A 23,902-nucleotide genomic window follows, 5' to 3' on the forward strand; every position below is an offset into this window, starting at 1 on the left:
AAACACACATCATCATAAATAGATTAATAACTAACACAGTAATAATCTCCTATTAAATAGCATCACCTCCCTGTATTGAGATCTTGGTGTGGTGGAGGCCTTGTGTACCTCAGTCTTCCTTAGATCTCCACTGTCTGGAGATTTGTACTCCTGATGAACCAATCTTCCCTGGGTAACCATAACCAACAGGGGAAAGGAGGACAAAATGATAGTTCACTATTGACACTCATGAATATTCTAATTAAAGTAAGTCTTGCCCAGAAAAGTGATGCTATTCCTCATAGCGGTGTTCACCTAAGAGTGCATGATAAAGTTACATTAAGCAGTTTCCAAATGGGACTTACAGTATACTGGACTGTGGTGATGAGGTGGAAGCTAACACAAACTGGAGTTATTGGGATATGGGAAGAAACCCAGAGTACCTATGCAGGGCAGGAATATTAAAAAGCAACATCCAGGGCTGCTACAAACAGCCACCAGCATCAGCAGCTCCCATGTTTGTTCATTTTTTGTTTGGAGAACTTGTATAGCCGAAGTTGTGAGGAAGATTCTGACTCTCCTACCTTCAAGAACAACCGCTGGACATGCCGGATCTAATCGTTGGACTACCAGAAGAGCTACAGAGTAGACGCTGAGGAAAAGAGAGCAGGGACCTCATGCATAACACCGTGCGTAGAATTCGCACTATAATATGACGTAAGCACAAAAGCAGAAATGTGCTTATGCACAGAAAAATCTGTGCGTTCGCCAACTTCCGCGTTCCTCCGCTACATAAATCCTGCTCAGCGTGGAAATAAACGCGCGTGCACGTGCCTTCTGTCCTGCCTGAACTCCTCCCAGAATTACGCCTCTTTGAATATGCAAATCAATATAAATAGCCCTTAAGCCCAGCGTTCTGTGAAAAGACAATGGCAAAAGAACGAGGAAAAATAGAAGAATTTCAGCGAATACCAAATGAAGGCAAAGAAAAACATACTATTTGTTGGTTTAAACGGTTATATAAGCAACAAAAGAAAGTTGATTCAGTGACATAGCGTGTCAGAGAAACTCGAAAGCTCAAGTTCACAAAGTTGCACAGTGCCCAAAATAAAAAAGTTGTCACATTTCAAAGTCGACGTGAAAAGGCAACTCGTAGCCCACCGTCTGAGTGTCATATGAAAACTAATAAGGGTACAGTGGAAAAAAAAGGCACACAGTGTGAAAAAAGCACGAAATGTCAACTTTAATCTCGAAATTTCAACTTTAATCACGTAGTTTATTTTGCCATTAAAGTAGAACATCATAAACTTCATCTTAAAATCGTTTAATTTACTAGTCTCTCAAATCCCATCATAACTAAAGCAGCACGTTAAATTCTTTGTTTTGTATTTGATCTTATATGTGCCTGAAACACTACGTGCTCTTCCTCCAAGAGGACACAGAGCCCATTACGTTCGTAATATTACAGCTCTCTGAGTAATTAAAATACTGAGAAGTATACGTGATATCATTTTCATGATGATATGAGTTAAAGCATGTTATTAAACATGGGAACACAGTGGCGCAGTGATTGTTCATGTCTTACAGCAAGATGCTTGCTGCGCCATGCGTGACCTTCAATGAAATGCTTTATTACAGAAGTACTGACTTTTTCAATCATAGTAACCCCCAATTCCTGTCCTTACTTTTCTTTCTCCAAATACGCAATCGCCACACAATCAACTCTGTAATAGACGTCTAAGCCATCTGTGAGCTTAGAATGCCGATTCTTCAAAACTTTTAAGAAACATCGAAATATTTTCGTAATGTTTAATTATTCTATCCATCTATCCTTCCAGTGTCGCGCCAACCACAGCAAGAATACAGCGCGAGGCAGGAACAAACCGTGAATGAAGCTCAAGCTCGCTAGCGCTGCGGCACCGTGTAGTTAAAGTTTTATCTGTATAATATAATCAACATATTTTTCTGCATTTCATCTTAAAAAATTATATTGTCATCATATGTAAATACGTGCTTTATAAATTGGCTCAGGTTGTGCAATATTATAACTATCATAAGTACAATTACCTCACGGTAACTTGCAAGTACAAACAGTTCTACAAGGAGCACTTGACGGACTGATTGAGTGCGTTTGTAGTTCTTGGAATGAAATTGTTTGTGAACCGTGAGGTCCGAACAGGAAAGGCTGTGAAGTGTTGGTCGGATGAGAGCAGTTCAAATAGCGAATGGCTGAGGCAGCGAGTGCTTGATGCTGTATACCGATAATTCTCTTTCCAATCGCTGTAGATCTGTGATTCACACTCAGATACAGTGATATAAATACTCAGAGTGGTGCAGTGCGAGTAATATGGAAAAAGATGATCCGCTGTGGCAACCCCTAACGGGAGCAGCTGACAAGAAGAAGAAAAAGGTGCAGTGAGAGTAACAACGCTAAAGCAGTTATGGTATTTAGAATAGTTTGACCATACTGTGGACCATTATACTGTTACAGGTTAATTACAATCAGATGCATTAAATTTATGAACGATATGCGGTTAATTTCAGTGTATTTGATAAAGTGGATCTAAGAAAGTGTAACCACACAGGAACAGTAGCACTGCTTTGACGCTGGGTGCCGCCAGTTTGCAAAACCAAGCGGAGAACTTGCGTACGACAGGGTATGAGGTACCGTGGAAAAGTGCATGGCTTTACACCAAGTGTAGGTTTTATACGTCGCGATTTGAACGTGGAAACGTTCTTACGCAACATTTCTGTGCGTACGCACCGTTTATACATGAAGCCCCAGATGTCCAGCTCTACCGCAAGTAAAGAAGGCACAGACTGTAGCTGCCTTCTATAATCATGGGCCAAGATCGCTAGTGAATAAAATAGATGAGCGCTCAACGCTGATTGTGAGCGAGGGAGACTACAAACTCAGCAGTCTCATCCGCTTCACTGAGACGTAATTAAGAGCTGAAACACTGGACTCTGCGATTGCACTGGATGGATTTAAAATCGTGCGGGCGGATAGAAGCAGAAGCGAAAGTGTCAAGATGATTTTTTTTTTTTGTGGGAAAGATCTGGTGCAAGCGCAGACGCATAACATTAAAGCACAGGTATGCGACCCGAATGCTGAGATGCTCCAGGGGGTCTTGCGATCTTATTATATGCCGAGAAAGTTTTCACATGCGATTGTGCTGGCAAAGTTCTGAAGAACACGAACGCGCTGCATGCCTCTCACTCAAGTCTCGTATGGTAAGACTTAGTGGAGCGAATTAAAACTCACACATACGTGCGCCCCAAACCCGGAGCACTTACTTTCTGTCTGTCTGTCGGTGACGGAGTTCTTTCTAATCCCGTTGAAACTCCTGCCTCGAACCACCACAACCTTCTCTCTTGTAATGCTGTGTGCACAATGTGAGGCGGCAGCGTGGCTTCAGAACCCGTCGCTCTGGATGACGTCACTCGAAAGCTACCATAGCCACATGTGACTGTGTGCTAAATAGAATGGAATGGAATAGAATAGAATGCCATTTATTCTCATTATACACATATACAACGGGATTAAAAGCAGCTCCTCCAGTGCAAACATATATGTAAAACACAACAAATAAAAAAAGGTGCAAAAAGTTGAAAAAAAAGTTGCAACAGTAGTTTATACGCATGCGTAGATCTTTCAACTGTATCAGCGCGCACAGGACTCTAATCTCCCATTCACAGCATAGAAACAGACGTAAATTCTTAAAGGGGCCGCAGAGAATTCTACGTGTCACATTAATGAGACGATTACAGTTGAAATGACGACAGTTGTCTTGTCGTTAAATAAAAAATACCATCCATCCATTATTCAACCCGCTATATCCTAACTACAGGGGCAAAGGGGTCTGCTAGTGCCAATCCCAGCCAACACAGGGGGCAATGCAGGAAACAAACCCCGGGCAGGGCGCCAATTTACCGCAGAATAAAAATACCGCAAATGTAAAAGCGAAACCTATAAAGCATTCGCAAGAGGAGTGATTATAAGCGTGCCACAGCAATCGGAATGAATATTGTACTGAATAACATTTGTAAAACTAAATCAACAGAGAATATACATACATAAATGCGACTTGGCATATCGCCATGTGCTCTCGTTTCTCTTTGCCGTGTATACTTGTGAACCCCTCTGCATTCTAAACACGCCCACCTAATTAAGCACCTCATTATTAATTGTGCGGCTTTCCTTACATAAGTAAAAAAAAATCTATCTATCTATCTATCTATCTATCTATCTATCTATCTATCTATCTATCTATCTATCTATCTATCTACACTTAAAAAAACTGTCCCAATTAAAAAATTTTAGTAACTACTTACATTTAGTGTTTTGAGTTGGCTCAATTATTATATAAAGTTCCTCAAACTAGAGTTTCTTTGGGCATGACTGCACAATATATTTCTTAAAAAAAGAAAAATCTTTCTTGTAAAAGTTGTAATTTGTAGTTTTTATAACATGAGCAGGTCAATGAGCTTGAATTAATAAAATTTTATGACATATTGTGTAGTCTGTTATTTTTCATAAATAATCCTTACTTGCAATGGTATTTCGGCAGTACTGAGCGTAAAGCATAAGTTTAACTGAAACAGGATACCAATGACCTACAGAACACACACACACACTCTCTCTCTCACACACACACACACTCACACACACACACACACACACACACACACACACACACACTCACACACATATTCACTTTTCCAAGTGGGTTTGTCTTTAAGAAAGAAACTGGAGTGCCAAGAGAACCCTTGTAGACACACAAAGACATACACATTCTGAAATATTATTACTTCTTTTAATGCTTTAAACTACCAGAATAGGAAGTAAAACAAATCAAAATAGTTTTGAATTTTTGTTCAAATAATTTATGTTTGCAAATTACTATAAACATGCACAGTTCCAATGTTTTTGTTTAAGCTATTAAGTTTTACAAATGAAAGGCATAGATGTAAATATTTATTTCACTGAGGCTGTATTCCCTTTTGCCTGCAGCTCTAATTTCAGAAAACTGCCAGTGAACCAGAAAGCAGTGCAAGAAAGGAAAAGGCCCTTTTGCAGAGTGAACAATGTGAAAATGAGAACAGCAACAATACAAGCCATTATTACATTTGTATTAGAACTTTTTTTTTTTTTTGGCAAAGAATTTGTTGCTTCATGTGTTTGATCATCATGATATTTTATTACTTCTAGAATTTCCATCTTCATTTCTTTGGCATGTATATGAAGGGAGTCAATGTCCTGAAAAAACAGAATAAATGCAGAGGTTAATGAGTCTTTACATTTTAGGCAGCCTTTATGGCATTTAAATGAACTGAAAAACGTTTTATTTTTTCTCACTACTAGCACAGGTCGTTTACTAATTGCTTGTAAGCCTGAAAGGTTCATTGTAGAATAATGATAATTTATTTTGCTTTAATTTTCTCCTTAAGGTATATTAAATGAACAGGTCATTCAGAACTAACTTGGCTCACACCCAGAACATGGTACACTTACCTAAATCCAGTAAACCTGTGAACTTGCAGCCAAATTAGCTATATTATCTAACCAACTGCTAGTGTTGTGATGTATTTTTGTTTATATAATGTTCAGATATTTGAAAAGCTTAATTTTACAAAAAATAAATGTTTAAAATCAATAGGTGCTTACAAGGCCATAAATAGTATGAAAGACATTGAAGAGCCATTGTCTTTATGTATGCAACAACAACTGTAATCTGTGTAGTTAGAAAAATATACATAGACCCCACGAAGTCACGGTTCAGAGTTCGTGGCCTCAGTCATTCATGGATTTTTCCTTAGAACCTATCTAATAATTGTTAGCAGAAACCGCAAATATCCTCCGCAATTTTTATGGCTTTTTTCATGGCAATACTGTACTGTAGAGAGAACAGGAAGCAACCGCTGAGGGAAACGCAGTTTGGGATGGTGAAAGTAGCCAATAGAATTTGAAACTGCGACTCCCAGCAGTGGCTCTGATTGGTCTTCTGCTGAGGGTGCTGGGGCTGTTGGGGTCAAAGGATGTCAGCGCGGCTTTTAGAAAGGGGGCCGGTGACCAAAAAAAAAAAAAAGTTTTTGTAATTTGTGTTTCAAGTTCCTGCCTCTCTGCTTGCCTTCCGTTGGGTTACCTGTACTTATTCGTTTCGTCCTGGATCGTTTCGTGTGTCTGGATTGTCTGCTGTCTGCCTGTGTACATGAGGACTGTAAGTGGATTCATGGCCATCCTGCAAAGAAAGGAGAACTCCTGAACCTGTCCACCCGTCTTCACCATTTCAGGAACTAGCAGTAGGACTATCTTTACATTCCCATTCAACGTGCGGATCTCTGGACTATCTATTTTCATCATTACATTTCATCCGTTGCCATTTTTCATGATTTACTGTGTGTGTTTTGTTGGTGCTTTGTTGTATTTAATATGTAATCGCTATAAGGGGAACAGGGGTGGTATCGTTGTTTTCATTTATTTCATTTGTTTTCATTACATACTTTATTTGCTGTTTGATTACCAATTTGTTTTGTTTTTGTCTCTGTTTGTGAGTGCATGCGGGTCGGGTCAAGGCTGGGTGCATCCTGGAATCTCCACAATAAAAATTAATAAATTGCTGTCTTCTCGACGGTGTGAATCTTAGCGGCACCAGACCGCTACAGCGTTATTCATTTCTCTTTGCTGCTGATCGACTGTGATGCATCTCCAGCTGAGTGTTTTCCGTTTTGTTCCTCTTAACCCTTAAACCACCACAGCCAGCTATAGTCATTTCCCAGTGCCATTTGTGAGCACACAGGAGCTGACTTAAAAGCCTGAACAGCACCTGTCCTTTTTGGCTGATTGCTTTGTTTCTCTCTCCTTCCCCAGACATCCTCTGCTCTTGTTGGGGGTCCCGCTCCCATTGTGCTCCCTTATGATGTTTGTCTATTCTTTAATCAATAACTAACTGCATACTCAGCTCGTTTTACTTCTGAAAGAGACATTTTTGTTGGAAGTGTTTGAATCCTGTCTCTACAATCTCCTGTGTTTCTGTGCAATTCTGTGACCCAAGCATGATACCCTGCAGCCTCACTGTTTCTGGGATTGAGACAGCGTCAGCATTTACCTCTGTGTGCTTGCGTGCTGCAAGTTCAAGCGCAGTTGGCTCGGTGGTTTACTTAATTTCATCCATGGTGTCAGTTGCACTTTGTACATATTGTTCAGGTAGTTTTTACACAGTTCATTAGCAGTGTGTAAAATGATCAGTGATGCAGTAATTGTGATGCTCTTTGCATGGAAGAAAAATGTGTTCTATTAAAATTTCACTTTTTCTTTGTAGAGAAAAGCCAAGCAAAATGACACCTTTTATTGGCTAACTAGAAAGATTACAATATGCAAGCTTTCGAGGCAACTCAGGCCCCTTCTTCAGGCAAGATGCAAGATGCCTGAAGAAGGGGCCTGAGTTGCCTCGAAAGCTTGCATATTGTAATCTTTCTAGTTAGCCAATAAAAGGTGTCATTTTGCTTGGCTTTTCTCTACATTCATAATGGCTAACACGGTACAACACCCTAGTACTACTTTTTCTTTGTGAATTGTGATGTTTACTTAAAGTGCAGCAAAAAAGTATTTGGCATCCAGGGGTACATTAACCCCCAGGTATGTGGCAGTGTAATTGTTAAAGCCCCAAGATGCCACTGAAATGCCCTGCAATTTCTAAGGCTTCTGGCAATGCAAACGCGCCTGCATGAACTACAGTACATATAGCGGTAACATTGGTATTTTACATTCTAGCACTGCAGGAGACATAGCAGTACAGCAGCGTTTCTGAACCTTTAAGTATTTGCGACCCAAGTGTTCATAACAGTTTTAATTGCTCCGCCCTAACTTTTTTTTGAAAGGAGCCCACTAATACCAATTTGTTCTTTTTTAATTAATAATATATCATAGATGCATATTTTATTATACCTACTTAACTTTTATCAACATTTATCTAACTCTATATTTATTTTTCTAGTATCAGAATGTAGTTTAAGTTAATTTGTTTTGGTTTCAATAGATGTATTTTTCATATTTTCGATTCTTGTTTTCTTTTTTTCACATCTTCGCGCCTCCTTTTTTGTTACTTCCCACAGTTTGAAAACCACTGCAGTACAGTATACAAGTTTACCTTTACATTCTTTTTTTTAGGTAATGTATTAAGCCGAGATAGAAATTAAATTAAAGTGTTTTGGGGGAATATTTAGGGTTTAAACTATAAAAAAAAGGCATTTTTTTAACCACATCCAAGATTCGCGGTTTTTCAGGAACGTAACACCCGCGAATTTTGGGGGTGTACTGTATTCTGAGTAATTTATTAATAGCATATTGATAAAAAATTTCCAGTTTGAAGCAATTAATAGATGTTATACTCAGAGTCTGTGATTGTTGATAACTCTGCTAATTACTAACGTGTTTATCCAATAAGCTCTGCATTTCCCGTCCCACTTTGCCACCTTTTGCTCAGTGTGGCCTGATTAAGGCTGAGGAGTGCAGTTTCTCCAGGGAAGTCAGGAATGTTTCCTTCAGGTTTATCTGAGTAATCCTTTGAAATTTGGGCACAGACCTGTGTTGCATATGAAATTTAATAATTGAATAAACAAAAAAAAAATAACTACAATTACTATAAAATATGTAATAATATTTTAAGACAAAAAATGCTAGTATCTAATCTAGTCCAAAATAATGTGGAAGTCATTTAAATAATTTCATTTATGTTTTAAGAACCCACTTTCTCTTTGCTAGGTTAAGGCTATTCTGTATTCATTTACACACTGCATGATTAAAGTAAAATATAAGATAACATGCAATAAAAAAAATCAATATAATAGCCAACTATTCAATGGTAATTATACCAGTTAATAGAATGAACTTAGCAATGATCACGGATTAGGAGCAGATGTCGACACTGATAAGGTGACAAACCTGAAATGGGAAGATTTTTTATAAAACTTTAGGCAAGTAAAACATTAAAACATCAAGTGTAGCACAGCAAGACTTACGTGATAAGATTATGGCCAGGCAGCCTTTATTTTACACTGCCTGTTTCATAGACATGAGTCCAAGGCATTCAACAAGCAAATGATACACCTGTTAAACAGTACATTATCTAGGTTTATATTTATACTAGTCATTTAACTTGTTACAATAATGGGCGCTAGAACAGTAGCGTATAAACATTAGTAGTAACAGTCTATATTAAATGGCAAGGGACTTTGACCTCATTCTTTTTGTTGGTCGTATTTTTCTTTCTTTCAGCCTTTCTTTTGTTGATGTTTACTTGCTAAGCTGACCGTTCTTCGTGGGCTGCCGCCATGTATTGTGTGTCCTTAATTTTCTGTGACAGTAATACTGTCTTGTACCTCCGTAATATACCTTTAATCTCCTCTGACAGTAATACTGGCTTGTATGTGGCTGTAATATGAGTCACTGTATTGTGTATCTTTAATTTCCTCTCCCAGTAATACTGGTTTGTATTTCCATAAAACGCCTGTAACTTTCTCTGACAGTAATATCGCGCATCGCACCGTACCCCGCGCATGCGCACTTCACCAGAAGACACACACACACGGACACCTGGACGCACACAGGGATTTTATTAAAGAGGATTGTCACGGGTGGCTGGGGGTGGTACCCAGCCGGGATGCCCTGGAGGACTGGAGGAGGGCTTACGCCTCCCCCAGACCACATGGGGGCGACCACCTTGGTGGCTTGGGGACCACGGGAACTGAGCTTGGAAGCTCAACCCTATAAGGGCCCATGGTCACCACCAGGGGGTGCCCCAATGCCTTTGGAGACCTGGCCCTCAGCACTTCCACCACACCGAGAAGTGCTGGGGGGGAAGAAGACCAGGGACACCTGGAGTGCTTCCGGGTGCGCAGCCAGTACTTCCGCCATACTGGGGAGTGCCGGCAGAGGATTATTGGGAGGCACCTGGAGCACATCTGGGTGGGGATAAAAGGGGCCGCCTCCCTCCATTCGATGGTTGGAGTCGGGAAGTCGAGAGATGAGGTCTTGGTGAAGAGGAGTGGAGGCGGCTTGAAGGAAGAAGAGACATTGGATATAGGCTTGGACTTTAGGGGAGTTTGGGGGTTTGTGTGTACTTGTGTAAATAGTGACTGTAAATAAACGTGTGTGTGTGGTGCTTAAATCATGTCTACCTGTCTGTGTCCAGGCCACATTCCACAGTATATAAAAGTAATCATTCTCTAATCTACTTATAAAGTACAGTATCCCACTCTGCACATGCGCTGACAAGATTTGATTGGTTCCAGCTGTAAGTTTTCATTTTGCTTGTCACATAACAGTGTCAGTAGACGATCAAGACTCTAAAGCACCTCACCTATTAACGTGAATACGTGGGTGTGTCTTGAACTGGCTAATGTCCTGTTACACATTAAGAGCCCTTTATTAAAGAAGTCCAGTGTAAGAGGCCCAAGTACGAAGACGCCAAGTAGGCTGCATAAATACATTCGTAGTTGCATACAGTAAATTTAATAAATACATACAAAGTGAAGGTATAACTGTTTGGAGGTCGATTTAATGCACATTTTAGTATTGTCAAAAAGGCATAATGAGAAGAACGTTTGGGCAGATGTTTTAGCAGTATCTGTGTTAACAGAGTGAATTTGACTTTTTCTTCATTTTGTGTGTGGTGATAATGTATAAAGGCAAGGTGGAATCTTTTCTAGCCTCCCGGAACCATGAACTTAAATAAAAATGAGGAAAACGTAATCTTCTTCTTCTTCTTCTTCTTCTTCTTTCGGCTTCTCGTGTTAGGGGTTGCCATAGTGGATCATCTTTTTTCATATCTTCCTCTCCTCTGCATCTTGTTCTGTTACACCCATCACCTGCATGTCCTCTCTCACCACATCCATAAACCTTCTCTTAGGCCTTCCTCTTTTCCTCTTCCCTGACAGCTCTATCCTTAACATCCTTCTCCCAATATACCCAGCATCTCTCCTCTGCACATGTCCAAACCAATGCAATCTCACCTCTCTGATTTTGTCTCCAAATCATCCAACTTGAGCTGACCCTCTAATGTCCTCATTTCTAATACTGTCCATCCTCGTCACACCCAATGTAAATCTTAACATCTTTAACTCTGCCACCTCCAGCTCTGTTTCCTGCTTTCTGGTCAGTGCCACCATCTCCAACACATAGCTGGTCTCACTACCGTCCTGTAGACCTTCCCTTTCACTCTTGCTGATATCCGTCTCTCACAAATCACTCCTGACACTCTTCTCCACACATTCCACCCTACCTGCACTCTCTTTTTCACCTCTCTTCCACAATCCCCATTACTCTGTACTGTTGATCCCAAGTATTTAAACTCATCCACCTTCACCAACTCAACTCCCTGCATCCCCACCATTCCACTGACCTCCCTTTCATTCACACAAATGTATTCTGTCTTGTTCTTACTGACCCTCATTCTTCTCCTCTCCCGAGCATATCTCCACCTCTCCAGGGTCTTCTCAACCTGCTCCCTACTCTTGCTACAATGTCATCAGCAAACATCATAGTCCAAGGGGACTCCTGTCTAATCTCATTTGTCACATTACTTTAACATGGCTTTTTCATAGCTTCATTTTAGTTTAATCCTGATGCTCTGTGTATTCAATTAATTATCATTATTATTCACGGTGGCTCCAAAATCCATACTAACCCCTACTCTCTCTTCTGTTCTTTTTCCGGTTTTATGTGGTGGCGATCTGCGCAACCACCACCTAATCAAAGCACCGTGATGTCTCTACTGTAAGTATGTGGACGCTTGAGGGAGCTATTGCCCTGTGAAACCCAACACACCGATGCAGACACTGGTTTAAAAGCACACAGAAGTATTTTAATTTTCTTCTTCAAAGTGCCCCAAAGCACCTCCACCACCATAAATCAATAATCACAATAACAATACAGTACAATAAACCAATCCTCCACTCCCAGCAGCTCCGTCACACTCCCTCCCAAACTCTGGCTCAGCCTGCTGGGTCTGCAACCAGTCCTTTAAATAGTCCTTGACCTGAAAGTGCTCCTGTCCTTCAGTCCATGTGATTCAATAGCACTTCTGGGTCAGATGAAGCCTTATACTTTTCTTCAGCTGGGAAGTACTTCTGTTCTTCCATCCCCGTGACTTGGGAGTACTTAGGGAAAATAAAAATCCCTGCGTCTCCCTGCCGCGTCACCCGATGGCACCAGCAGGGCTGTGAAGTCGAACTCCATCTCCCATGATGCCATGCAGGAACCCGGGCACCTCCATGCTGCAGGGAGGACTCCATCTAGTGGCCTGGATGTGTTGGCCGGGATAAGCTGCCTGCCGCCTCTCACACTACAGTGATGCCTCGCTATATCGCGCTTTGCCTTTCGCGGCTTCACTCCATCACGGATTTTATATGTAAGCATATTTAAATATATATCGCGGATTTTTTGCTGGTTCGTGGATTTCTGCGGACAATGGGTCTTTTAATTTCTGGTACATGCTTCCTCAGTTGGTTTGCCCAGTTGATTTCATACAAGGGACGCTATTGGCAGATGGCTGAGAAGCTACCCAGCTTACTTTTCTCTCTCTTGCGCTGACTTTTTCTGATCCTGACGTAGGGGGATTGAGCAGGGGGGCTGTTCGCACACCTAGACGATACGGACGCTCGTCTAAAAATGTTGAAAGATTATCTTCACGTTGGCTACCTTCTGTGCAGCTGCTTTGTGAGGGCACGTATTGATTTTTGTATCTGTCTCTCTCTCTCTCTCTCTCTCTGCTCCTGACAGAGGGGGTGTGAGCTGCCGCCTTCAACAGCTTTGTGCCGCGGTGCTTCGCATACTTAAAAGCCAAACAGCCCTATTGATTTGTTTGCTCCTTTGAAGAGGAAGATATGTTTGCATTCTTTTAATTGTGAGACTGAACTGTCATCTCTTTCTTGTCATGGAGCACAGTTTAAACTTTTGAAAAAGAGACAAATGTTTGTTTGCAGTGTTTGAATAACGTTCCTGTCTCTCTACAACCTCCTGTGTTTCTGCGCAAATCTGTGACCCAAGCATGACAATATAAAAATAACCATATAAATATATGGTTTCTACTTCGCGGATTTTCTTATTTCGCAGGTGGCTCTGGAACGCAACCCCCGCGATGGAGGAGGGATTACTGTACATTGATGGATTAAAGACCAGAAGTCCTTGTGACCGTTATCATCAAGATCTTCCATGAGGACCTTGAATACAATGAGGACTGATTGATGTCATTTATGTTGGATAGAATGCCTAGAGGGGGCTGGGCAGTCTCTTGGCCTGGAACCCCTGCAGATTTTATTTTTTCTTCAGCTTCTGGAGTTTTTTTTGTTTTTTTTGTCCTCCCTGGCCATCGGACCTTACTTTTATTTAATGTTAACTAGCGTTCTCTTATTTTAATTCTTATTTGGTCTATTTTTCTCTTTCTTCATCATGTAAAGCACTTTGAGCTACATTATTTGTATGAATATGTTCTATATAAATAAATGTTGTTGTTGTTGTTGTCAACCTGTCCATCACCATTACAAATAAGAAAGGGCTCAGAGCCGATCCCTGATGTAATCCCACCTCCAAGATACAATGCAACTCCCTCTGGCCTTCTTTATACTTCTCCATCAACACCCTCAGAGCAAACATCGTATGTGTGGTACTCTTTCTTGGCATGAAACCATACTGCTGCTCACTACTCATCACCACTACTCATTCCCATAACTTCATGCTGTGACTCATCAATTTTATCCCCCTGTACTTATTACAGCTCAGCCCACCCCCTTTATTCTTAAATACTGGCACGGGTACACTTCTCCACTCCTCAGGCAATCTGGTTAGAACCTCCACTACCATCTCTCCTAAACACCTCCATGCTTTCACAGGTATGTCATCTTGACCAAAGGCCTTTCCATTCTTCATCCTCTTCATAGCTGCCCTTACTTCTTCCTTGCGAATCCGTTGCACTTCCTGTTTCACTATCTCCACATCATCCAACTTTCTGTCTCTCTCATTGTCTTCATTCATTAACCTCTCAAAGTACTCTTTCCATCTTGTGAGTACATTTCCATCTTTATCCTTTATCACCCTAACCTGCTGCACATCTTTCCCAGCTCGGTCCCTCTGTCTAGCCCATCGGTCCTTTTCTCCCTCCTTAGTGTCCAACCTCTCATACAACTCATCATACGCCTTTTCTTTAGCCTTCGCCACTTCTCTCTTCACCTTACGCCTTATTTCCTTGTACTCTTGTCTAATTTCTGCATTTATCTGACTATCCCACTTCTTTTTCACCATCCTCTTCCTCTGTATACTCTCCTGTACTTCCCCATTCCACCAATATGTTTCCTTTTCCTCCATCCTCTGTCCAGATGTCACACCAATCACACTTCTTGTTGTCACAATTACAACTTCTGCTGTAGTTGCCCAGATGTCTGGCTGCTCTTCATTGCCATCCAGTGCCTTTCTTACCTCCTCCTTAAACTCAACCTTGCAGTCTTCCTTTTTCAACTTCCACCATTTGATCATTGGCTCTGCCCTCACTCTCCTCCTCTTCTTGATCTCCAGTGTCATCCTACAGACCACCATCCTATGCTATCTAATTACACTTTCCCCTGCCACCCCTTTGCAGTCTTTAAACTCCTTCAGATTGTCTCTTCTGCATAGGATGTAATCCACTTGTGTGCATCATCCTCCACTCTTGTACGTCACCTTATGTTCCTCCATCTTCTTAAAATACGTAATCACTATAGCCATGCCCATCCTTTTTGCAAAATACTTTATCATCTGACCTTCTTCATTCCTCTCCTTCACACCACACCTACCCATCACCTCCTCTTCTACTCTATCACCTTCACCAACATGTCCATTGAAATCCGCTCCAAGCACCACTTTCTGTCCCTTGGGTACACTGTTCATCATTTCATCCACCTCACTCCAGAAAACTTCTTTCTCATTCATTGCACACCCAACTTGTGGGGCATATGCACCAATAACATTCATCATCAAACCTCCAATTTCCAGCTTCATAATCATCACTCTGTCTGACACTCTTTTCACCTCAAGGACACTCTTGACATACTGTTCCTTCAGAATAACCCCTACTCCATTTCTCCTCCTGTCCACACCATGATAGAGCAATTTGAATCCCCCTCCGTTCCACCTGGCCTTACTCCCCTTCCATTTAGTCTTTTGCATGCACAATATATCATCCTTCCTTTTCTCCATCATATCTGCTAACTCTATCCCCTTACCAGTCATACTGCCAACATTCAAAGTTCCTACCCTCAGTTCCACTCTCTTTACCTTCCTCCTCTCCTCTTTTCTCCAGACACGTCTAGCAGAACAATCGAAAATAGGAAATACATTTTATGTAATGGTACTACTAACAGGTTATCGTGTCAGTTTTTTTAGCAAATGAACGTTACCAAACGATCCACCATTGCTGTCAGCTTGATATGGAAGGAGACATGAAAATGTTGGGAATACCAAGGTCACACTGCCAAAATATTGTACCTGATTTATTCTAGTAGTATATCAACCACAGTGACGTACTAATTGTGAAAATAACTGGCTGCAGTCGAGCAAAATTCCTTTTCCAGCCAAGAGATCAACAATCCAGGAGTGCTCACTGAAACAATAGGGCGAGAAGAAGTGAAATAAGTTGATGAAACGAACAGGTGCATATGCAGTCAATGAATTTTCAGCCAACTCTCTTTTTCAGTTTATCATGGCATCTATTTTAAATTTTATTCAACTTTTTCTCAAACAAATTCAAACAATAAACAGAAGAATACTGGACTCAAATTTTAAGTAAAATACGTTGATCCAATTAAAATTTAGAAATTGAAGAAACTTTTGTTTAGTTGTTTTTACAATGGATCACATATCGGGACCATAAAGAATGTGTACACGAGGCAGGGATGTTGCTGGTAAATTTAGATGTTTTTCTTCAACAAGGGGTCCAGATGTGTTTATCTCATTACTCTGTGTTGCCGCAGCACTCAAGTGGATCTTTAATGCCGACCTCCATAATCGCCAAGTTCTCTTTTCACCACAAAGGCGAGTACAGTGATGTCCATGGCGCTGTTTCTGATTGAATGACAGGTGTGATTAGTCATGCAACACATAATTTTATTCACATTATACTTTACATATACAGTACAGTAGATATCAACTACAGAGTGTGGTTCACTTAATACTAACAGGGCTCTCTAGAGTGTCCTCTGTGTGTGTCTGTGAGACAGCGTGTCAGTAACCGTGTCTCTCAACCTCTCTGATCTGCTCCGGATTGACAGCTTTGAAATTTTTGTACCAGCACAGCGAATTCAGCTGATCCGCCACTGTGTTTGTCAGCCTTTACAATGGCGGAATTCTTACTTATGTCAAGTGGCAATGATTAGAAGAAATATGCACATTAGCCATCACATTTTTGCTAGCGATTCTAAGTGGGAATGATTCCATAACAGATCTTTTTTGCGATCCTTCCATATCTCCCAAACTTATTTTGTCAGTTTAGGTTATACATATATCACTACTGATTTTTTTTTTGTGACATTGTAATCCGAACCTGAGATTGTACTATGCGCAGAATATGAAATGCAACCACCTTTGTCATTTGAACTAAAGGACGGCACTATCACCACTTGTGACAGATTTGACTGGGATGGTGTAGAAGAAGAATGTTCTCTTGAGCACCTTGTACTCTGTGTATTTTGTAACTGAATTTCAAAAGCAATGCTTGAAACCCTGCCAAATAAGAAAGCCTGATTTATGAACTGACAAAAAATATGTTACGCAAGGGCTTAGGAAAGTGGTTTCTATATGATTCAAACTGCCTTTTCTGTTTAGTTCCTCTAAGTGAAATGGCTCAGGGAAAAAAGGTTACAAGGCTGCAAAGTTCAAGACGTCTGACCTGTGATCAGTCTTGGGGACTTGGGGTCTTAGCTCAGACATATTGCTCAACTTTGAAATTTTGATGATAAGGATGTTTTTCTGTCTCACCAATCATGAGATTGAGGGTTATTTAAGCACCCCCCAAGCTGTCGTTCAGGGTTCAAATGAAGAGCCGCTGCGACAATGGCGTCTTTTCTTCATGGCGAACTCATTGATTTTGACCTTCACAAATGCGCTTGCTTGCATTATGGCAAAGAAGAGGGTTAATTCCAATGTCAAGGTTCGTTTTTTATTTATTTATAAACATACAACATCATGGCTGTGGAACCCCAAACGGCGGTCGATTAAATATGATCTCAAGAAAAGAGTAAGTTTAATATAATAACAGGAGTAATAATAATGACACAATGTTAACTGGGGAATATTTATTAAAAGAGCTGGGGCTCCACGAGAGAGGCATGTTATTTTCTTTCATTTAAACTGTTCTTTGTCTTATAATACATTCCACCTGTTGACATTAGTTTATATACCCCAGGGGGCTCTTTTATAAAGACGGCATATTTTAATAAACGTTATACTAGAATTTTTAGACTTTTTTTAACAATTTTGTTTGATAGAGCTTTGGCAAGTTAATGTGTGTTATCTATGTCAGAATTAAACCATTGCTCATGTTTAATAACTGTTACAAATACATTTGTTGCAATGTTATATTTTACAAATACGAATCTTGACCAGTTCTACGACTTACTATGACTGATGATTCTCTCCGTCGACTAATTCTGACCTAAAGGGATGAACCCTTCAGTTTCATTATTATTATTCTCTCAATCTCAAGATGAAACCAAAAAAATAGAGCGGTGCTACTTTTACAAAAAAGAAAAGGATGGGGAAGAAGTATTAAAAAGAATCAAAGGACATTATTGAAATACCTAAACTGTAATCAATAATTATGTAGTTAAACTTTTCATAGTTTTCATTTTTTTTGTATATGTATTATGTTTTATTTTGTAAGTGTCGTCAAACTTGAGGACCGCCAAAACTCTGAGAAGGGTTCAGCTGCAGGTCGAAGACTCGGCCTTCCTCGCCGCGGCCGTCCCCAGTCCGCCCCACGAGCTCCGTAGAGAGGAGAAGAGCAGCTGGACAGTTTTTCCAAAACTGAAAAAGAAAAGGAGCTGAAAGCGTTTATGGAACAAGGACACAACAGAGCCAGGTATGGACTCACAGATCAAAATGCTCAGTTTATTTATAGAAACTTTAGAGCCATTAAACTAAACGAATGAGATGTACGATTTTATAAAGCAAATCCGACTGTTTTGTGTTTATTTTCATCACGAAAATTTCCTATTTATAAGCATATCGTTTTAATTAATACTTTTTTCCTTGTATTATTTCTTTCTAATATTTGTCTTATTATTTCACCTATTAACATTTTAACTTATTTATGCGCTCTGTTGTTAGTGTAACAAAAGTGTAAATTATGAAAGTTATTTATGTTTATCGTTGTCATTAACGTTTGTTAAATATCTTGTTTAACTTGACTTTTCTGTAGTTAAGTTAACTATTTATAAAAGCATGATCGCGCTTTCTGCCAAATTAGTCTTCCATTTTATTTTTGTCTTGATTTCCACAGCCACATTTCTCCATAAAGGCAGAGAATATAAAGCCAACTTTGATTACATTGTTTAAATTATTAAAATGAGTCCAAGTGCCCAAAAAGCAGGGAGACCGCAGCATCCTGCTGCTCACCTTCAGAGCCACGAAGCCCCTGTTATAAAATATGCAGGTAATTATGTTAGTAGTGTATGTGTGTGTGTTTTATTGTAAACTGGGCTATTTCACTTGCAAACAATACTGATTGTTAGATTTCTAAATTAGAATTTTTTAAATACAGTTCAAAATGCTGAGCTAATCCTGCACTTTCCATTGTTCGGCAGATCTTACTGTCTACAGAGGCAAGACAAGGTGTGTCACAAGCGGTCATTTCCACTATTTTTGTTTAAACGTAATTGTCAACAGTTTACTGTATATCAGTATTTTATGTTTTTCTTTGATTCATTTTTCACTCCTTATATTAGGGCCTTCCAAGTCAGAGAAATACCCATGACTGTGGAATTATCATGTTGCTGGTATGACCATCTCATATTATAACTTTTTTTGTGTATGTCTGTATTTAATGTTGTGCAGGTTACCAAATGACCATTTTGTGGTTTCTCTGTACAATGTGCTGTATGTCAGCCTTGAGGACAGACGCCTTATTTTATTAACTTCCTAAGAAAGATTAAGTACATTTTGTTAATGGTGGCTTAGAATGTTCATTATATAGTGAATAAAAGGTATGAGAAGACTTGTAATGCTTGTCTCGGATGCAAACTGTTAATTATTAACCAGTAGGAGTCAAAGACTAAAAGCCTGTTTTACGTCTTCTGACACAGAAATACAACTCTTAAAGGCCTTAGAAAATGTTCAATGCACTGTGTGCTGTGTTAATAAAAGTGTATTGTGAGAAACATTGAAGACTTGTAGAAAGCAACAATGCTATTAGTGTTGTGGGAGATGGCCGGCTGTTTACCCCGGACAGCACCCCCAGGCCGCTAGATGGAGCCCTCCCTGTGGCATGGGAGTGCCCCAAAGACCAGCAAGGAATTATGGACAGTGGAGTTTTTATTCCCAACCCTGCTGGACACCGTGGGGCCCACCAGAGGACGCTGCAGGGAGGCTCAAGGACTTATGCATACCCTATAACCCGGAAACACGTCATCATCATATGACCAGAAGGGATGACGTGTGTCCGGGTTGAAGAAAAGGACTGTTTACCCTGACCCGGAAGGAATAAGGAACTGTGGACTGATTGGGCAGGAACACCTCCGGGTCAGGGTGTATAAAAGGACTCTGGGAAGCCCAGTACACTGAGCTGAGCTGGGAGGTAGGGTGGCGAAGTGTCTGGGAGTGGAGGATTGGTTTATTGATTATTGTAGTTGGTTGGTATTTGTATTAGTAGTGTGGAGGGGAGAATGCTTAGTGCACGTTATTGTTATATAATAAATAATAGTTATAATTTTACCTGGTGTTTGGAGTGGTACCTGAGGGTTCAAGGGAGCACTAATACGCTCTACTGCTACAGTGTATAACAAATGAAGAGTATACTATACATTATTTTTTCTCTTTCCTTTTTTTACATTCCTTGTAAATATGGAGGAAAAAGCTCTAAGCTTTACGATGACCATTTAAAGATATATTTTTTCATAAAAAGTGTTACAGCAACACAGAATCTATGAGCATCTTATGGAGGCAGAGAAGTGGTGTGCTGAGAGTAAACCTGTGATCAGGGGGTGAGTCTCACTCTCGTTATTACAGTCAATGGAGGAAGACGACATACAGGAGGCCATTCAGAAGTCTGATTTGCTATCTGAGTTTCCATATTAAGATGTAAGCAAATATGTCCTTAGACCCTTCCTTTCCTTTTTTCACATATGGAAGACATACATCTGTTTTTAGGTAACGTGAGAGGAAAAAGAACAATGACTGTGTTTTGTGAGAAAGTATAACATAAAAATACATGCCCCTCATTGTTCTGTTACAACCTACAATTCTAGTCCTAGATTTTAATTACTGATTAACTATTTTACAATAAATGTTGCAAACCAACCTCCTCTTTGCAATCTATTGTCTCAGATCTGCATTTTTTAGTGTTATGCATTAAAATAATGTTTTATAAGGCAATGCAAACTTTATTTATAAAGCACATGCAACAGCCAAAACTGAACCAAAGTGTTATACAAAAAAGTGGAAAAGAAGCAGTTCAAATATACCGTATGTACTGTGGCAGACGGCCAGGACCCATGCCTGGTCGGGACTCCTGGAAGGACCAGGAGATGGATTATAACTCCTCTGTGCCAAGAGGGGGCAGCCTCCCTGGTCTGTATGGGAGCCACAGGAACCGAGCATGGAAGCTCAATCCTACTGGGGCCTGTGGCCACCACGGGGGGACGCCCTGAGGATTGAAGAGCCCTGGATGTCAAAACTTCCACCACACTCGGAAGTGCCACCAGGAGACCCTCACAGAGCTCCTGGAGCACATCTGGGTAGATATAAAAGAGGCTGCCACCCTCAAGTAGATGAGCCGCAGTCGGGAGGAAGAAGGCAACGCTTGAGAGGAAAGGTGGAAAGGCGGCAGAAGGAAGTCCAACCAAGAGAAAGCAGCAGAAATTTTTCTGTAACCTTCCCCAGATTTGTGCTTCGATACAATCCTGTCTCAGAGGTCTACAGACAATTCCTTTGACTTCATGCTTGGTTTGTGCTCTGACATGAACTGTCAACTGTGGGACCTTATATGGACAGGTGTGTGCCTTTCCAAATCATGTCCAATCAACTGAATTTACCACAGGTGGACTCCAATGAAGCTGCAGAAACATCTCAAGGATGATCAGGGGAAACAGGATGCACCTGAGCTCAATTGTGAGCTTCATGGCAAAGGCTGTGAATACTTATGTACATGTGCTTTCTTAATGTTTTTATTTTTAATACATTTGCAAAAATCTCAAGTAAACTTTTTTCATGTTGTCATTATGGGGTGTTGTGTGTAGAATTCTGAGGAAAAAAATGAATTTAATCCATTTTGGAATAAGGCTGTAACATAACAAAATGTGGAAAAAGTGATGCGCTGTGAATAGTTTCCAGATGCACTGTATATATATATATATTGTGAAGGATTGCCGGCTTTTTACTCTGGTCCTCACCCCCAGGCCGCCAGGAGGAGCTCTCCCAACATCGTGGACGGGCCCCGAGTTCCAGCAGGGCCACCTGGACTATGTAGTTTTTATACACAGCCCTGCTGGATACCTTGGGGGCCACCGGGAGTCGCTGTAAGGGGGCTCGTGGACTCTTATGCGCCCTATAACCCGGGAGTACGTCACGGTCACGTGACAGGAAGATATGATGTGCTCCCGGGTTGAAGAAAAGGACTGTTTACCCTGACCCGGAAGGGATAAGGAACTGTGGACGGATTGGACAGGAACACCTCCGGGTCAGGGTGTATAAAAGGACGATGGGAAATCCCAGACATTGAGCTGAGCTGGGTGGAAGGGTGGCAACGCGTCTGGGAGTGTGATTGATTATTGTGTTTATTATTGAGTATTGTGGAGAGGAGGGTGCTTTGTGCACATAATTGTCTAAATAAACATTATATTTGGACTTTTACCTGGTGTCTGACGTCTAGTCTGAGGGTTCAAGGGGTCACGGAGACCTTAATCTGTCACAATATATATATATATTGTGATAGACGACCAGGAACCCTGCCCCACCAGGATGCCTGGAGGAAGGAGGAACCGGGAGAGTGGCACTTCTTTTCCCTGGGCATCCGGCCAGTCCTTGATCCTCGGGGGAAAGCACTTCCGGGACACCAGGAAGTGCTGACAGACCAGGAATATGGTTTATGCCTGGAGTGCTTCTGGGTGCAGGGGGAAGCACTTCTGCCACACTGGGGAGTGCTGCTGGAAGTCCATCATTGGGCACCTGGAGCACATCCAGGGCTGGATAAAAGGGGCTGCCACACTCCATTCGGGGAGCCTGAGTTGGGTGAAAGAAGGACGGAGCTTGTGAGACAGGAGTGGGGGTGGCCAGAAGAACCAAGGACTGGACATTGTACATACATGTAAATATTGGCTGTAAATAAACGTGTGTTGTGGAAACTGCGTTGTTGTGTCTGTCTTTGGCCGGGCTAGCTTTTACAATATATACATATATATATATATATATATATATATATATATATATATATATATATATATATATATAAAGGAGAGTCGGGATCCGTGTGGCTGTTTGTGGAGGGGCGGAGAGTTAAGGCGGGTGTTGGAGTCACGTGATCATCTCCTCTCCCATTCACTTCATTTCGCTCCGAGCTGAGCTCCGCAGCTGACGCCGTCTTGCCGTCCTTTCTCCTTTATTGATTTACTGTTTAGTAGACGCAATACTTTCTAAATAGTATTTTTTTCCTTTAGTGTTTCTTAGTGTTTAGTAGACGCGGTGTGCCGGTATTCACGGTGGTGTTGCGGTTTAGTGTTACTTTCTACTTAGTTTTTGTACTTTAGTGTTTAATAATAAATAATAATAATTCATTACATTTATATAGCGCTTTTCTCAGTACTCGAAGCGCTAAAATAGTGAGTGATACTTAGCTGATAGCAGTGTACAAGCAGCACAGCACAACGTAGCTGGTAGGACAGGCGGGTGTGGTAGCGTAGGTGAGCGGCTATAGCAAGCAGCAGAAAGAGGAGGAAGCAGGATTTGGATGTTCCAATACACAGCCATAAACAGTAACGCTTGGTAATTTCAGGCGTGATCGCCCCGGAGCCATGAGCCAGGTTAGTATGAACATCAGATCAGTTCCTGGTCGTAGAGTACTGTAAGATGAAGCGGGAGCAGGTCAGCATAGTGAATATAATCACGGAGACAGATCATCCCGAGGTGCTAGATCGCCAGGTACAAAGAAATGTTCAGAGGTCTCCTCCCGTGATCCACAGACTCGGCTGTTCCCAGTAAAGTGGAGTCCATAAAATCTGTAAATATTATGCCAAATCCATGCAATTTGAGTCAGCTGTATCCACGAACTATAAGTACAATAAACGAAATAAAACAAGCATAAGAAAGTGCAGAATTAAGGCGAATTTTGTGAAAAGTGTTGTTAACAGGGAGGAGCGGCGACAACAAGCGTGCACCAGCGTCCCCTCACCTGCTACAATAAAGCAGTTATAATAAAGAAGTTTAGTAGACTTTTACTTTATCTCATTTAGTGTTCTTCCCGGCGGTGTTGCCGTTTTTTAGTGTTAGTGTCTACTTAGTGTTTGTGTTTAGTGTTATGGAAGGAGTGATCTTATCACTGTCAGATTTTGCAATGAATGAGTTGGTAAATAATGATTATTTATCAACAGATCACATGAGCAAATTCAACGAAATTTTAGCTGCGCATACAATTTTCCAACTTCAGAAGGTTTTGCTAATGTGGACTCCTGACATACCTATAATGCC

At 40.9% G+C, this 23,902-nt stretch overlaps 2 protein-coding genes across 2 annotated transcripts in view; one reads left to right on the forward strand and one right to left on the reverse strand.

Annotated features, from left to right (window-relative positions):
- The window catches only part of LOC114669164 (zinc finger protein 665-like), a 46,255-nt gene extending 42,846 nt beyond the window's left edge, over positions 1-3,409 (reverse strand). The window contains exon 1 of the mRNA XM_051934888.1: positions 3,277-3,409. The gene's annotated coding sequence lies outside the window, so the exon portion shown is untranslated. The remainder of the gene's footprint in view (positions 1-3,276) is intronic.
- Positions 1-23,902, forward strand: part of LOC114664931 (gastrula zinc finger protein XlCGF57.1-like) — a 607,208-nt gene that overhangs the window by 385,110 nt on the left and 198,196 nt on the right. The gene's annotated exons all lie outside the window — the stretch shown is intronic.

The sequence above is a fragment of the Erpetoichthys calabaricus genome, chromosome 1, assembly GCF_900747795.2.
Source record: "Erpetoichthys calabaricus chromosome 1, fErpCal1.3, whole genome shotgun sequence".
Taxonomy (NCBI): Eukaryota; Metazoa; Chordata; class Cladistia; order Polypteriformes; family Polypteridae; genus Erpetoichthys; species Erpetoichthys calabaricus.